The sequence below is a fragment of the Physella acuta genome, unplaced genomic scaffold, assembly GCF_028476545.2.
Source record: "Physella acuta isolate Inbredline_101_S28 unplaced genomic scaffold, ASM2847654v3 ptg002411l, whole genome shotgun sequence".
In the NCBI taxonomy this organism is placed as follows: Eukaryota; Metazoa; Mollusca; class Gastropoda; family Physidae; genus Physella; species Physella acuta.
The window spans coordinates 17,501-20,000 of record NW_026733900.1 but is presented as its reverse complement, the minus strand read 5'-3'; the positions used below and the strand labels follow the sequence as shown (position 1 = coordinate 20,000).

The window sequence follows — 2,500 nt, the reverse complement described above, 5'->3', positions numbered from 1 at the left end:
ATTAGCTCTAGAATTGCCACAGTTATCCAAGTAGGATCGTGTCATCTAAGGAACCTCGACTGATTTAATGAGCCATTCGCGGTTTCACCATGGGACAGTGTGAACTTAGACATGCATGGCTTAATCTTTGAGACAAGCATATGACTACTGGCAGGATCAACCAGATAGCTATCGTTTGCGAGACGTTTTTCCACAACACATCGCGGGACGGGAGACAACGCTCTAGCGAGAGAACGGATCCCGGCATTCCCGGATTTTTTCACATCGGACCGCTCACATTTCCCCCTTCACCGTAAACACGGCGTCGCCGGGAAATCTCTCGATTTGCATCGAGCCGACTGCGTTTTGCAGACCCGTCGCCCGTTCCGAGGGCTGGGCCAGTGCGAGACTTTTATCGAGCCACCAATACTGCTTGGTTGCGTTAGCACTGCGCGTCGCCGCTGGCTTCACGCTACGGACACGTACTTTTACCTTCACTGGCGCGACCTGCGCGCCGAGCCCGCATTTTACCGGGAAGCTAGTCGGGAGACTGAGCCACGCACGGTCAGATCGGGCACATGTCGCTGGCTGCGAGGGAGCGCGGATCCTAGCGTCACATAGAGGCTTCACCGACACTCACCTCCACAATAGTAGATACAGACCGTTTTAACCGCCGTATTTCTGCCCATACCTCTAGTGTTAAACCGAAAAATCGGGTACATAGTCTCGGGGAGGACCGGGGTGCCGCCCCATGAGGGGAGCCCGCACGGAGGGCGCCGGGGGTGCCGCGACCCGGGGGGCGGCGCGGGGGTGTCGGGGCGCATCTACGGGGCTCACTCGCGCGGGCGCCACACTTCCGGGGGGCGCCCCAGGTGGGGTGCCAACTTTGGCGCCCCCGACTAAGGGGCCGCCCCCACTGCGGTTACACGCTTTACGACCACCCACCCGCGTTCCCCACCCCAGGGGGCATGCGAATCACCCGCCAGGGGCGTTCTGGGACCGAGGGCGCCGCTCCGGCACAAGGGGGAGCCAAAACGCCCCGAGTTCCCCCGCGGCCACCTCGACACCTGGGCGGGCGGCGAGGGGTGTCCTGCGATCGGGGTGGGGAGCTCTACCAGAATCACCCGCCAAACTTCACCGGGGGCGTCTCCCGGCGCCCCTGCGCTCGGGTGACGAACAGCGCCCCGGGCTATCCCGGGCGCCCTATGGCGTCCACCTTCGATCGGAAGGGTGATCTCGACTCGGGCTGAGGCGGGCCACAACAATCCGCGGTCACATCGGAGCCGTCCAGGCTAACGAGGCCCCGGCTCACGGGTAACCCATGGGGCTGGACCGGGAGTCCGCCGTTAAAGAAGAAAGAAATGTAGTGCAAACCAGAACCAGTTTTTTTTATTTATTTTATAACTCGACTAATAATCGTCACAAAATTATAAACTTGGTACCTACGGATAGCCCTGGGCCCAACCTAATACAGGATGTCCATAACTATGCGCTAATTAAATAATTAATGGGTATTAAGGTCGGTCTTAGTAAATTGCTATATAAAGTCTAAGACCAGAACCAGTATTTTAAATTTATTTTATAACTCGGCTCCTAATTGTCACAAAATTTAAAAATTGGTACCTATGGATAGCCCTCGGCCCTACCTAATACACCGTGTCCATAACAATGTGGTAATTAAATATTTACTGGGCGTTAGGGTCGGTCTTAGTAAATTGCTATATAAAGTCTATATAAAATTTTACGAATTTAAAAAAAAAATTCCTACCGTCAAAAATAGCGACGCCTAGACCACCACACCTGTTCTGACGTTAAATCCTACTTGCACACACGTGTGGGAATAGATTAGATATCATCTAGAGATAGAATTCCTAATTATTTAATTAAAATAGAGACTCTAGATTTAATAGTTGTGTCATAGTTACATTAAGTCGAATTAGCGAAGCGGAGGCGGGAACTAGATTCTAGATCTAACACTTCGATTGCGATGAAAAAAAAATAGCTTTATTTTAAGGCCGACAAGGCAAATACGGTTTAATTAATATTAAAGAAATAAGTCCGAACACCTACCTTAAGCGAATCATCTACACAACACATGACTAGAAATAATACACGTCCACACGAAGAGCGATTGAAACGGTGACTGCAACGGTGAAAACTTGTACGACGGAAACATGGCGCCTAGGTTATGCCTACTTCCGGTCTGATGAAAATTTTTAATTCATTTTAAATTTTGCGCTCTATTTCGTCCGCGCTTGTCCACTTAAACTCTACAGAAAAGATAGTCTATATAAAAATAATTCCTAGAAGACAATTTTATGAGAGATCACCCACATTTATTTACCCTGCCTGTCTACCTTAGGGTTAGAGTTTGAATTTTTCTAGATTCAAGCCAAATATGCCGTGTCGATTAAACGACGACGTACATAACAGAGCGAAGACAATGAATGGTTCCTTAATTAACTATAATTACGGTCCTAATACAACTACAATTCACCATAGTACTAATATGTATGTGTAT

At 49.8% G+C, this 2,500-nt stretch overlaps 1 non-coding gene across 1 annotated transcript in view; it reads right to left on the bottom strand.

Annotated features, from left to right (window-relative positions):
* LOC131933231 (small subunit ribosomal RNA) overlaps positions 1–167 on the bottom strand; it is a 1,847-nt gene extending 1,680 nt beyond the window's left edge. The window contains exon 1 of the ribosomal RNA XR_009384902.1: positions 1–167. This exon is cut by the window's left edge and continues 1,680 nt beyond it. This is a non-coding gene — a ribosomal RNA (small subunit ribosomal RNA).
* Between the last annotated feature and the right edge of the window lie 2,333 nt (positions 168–2,500).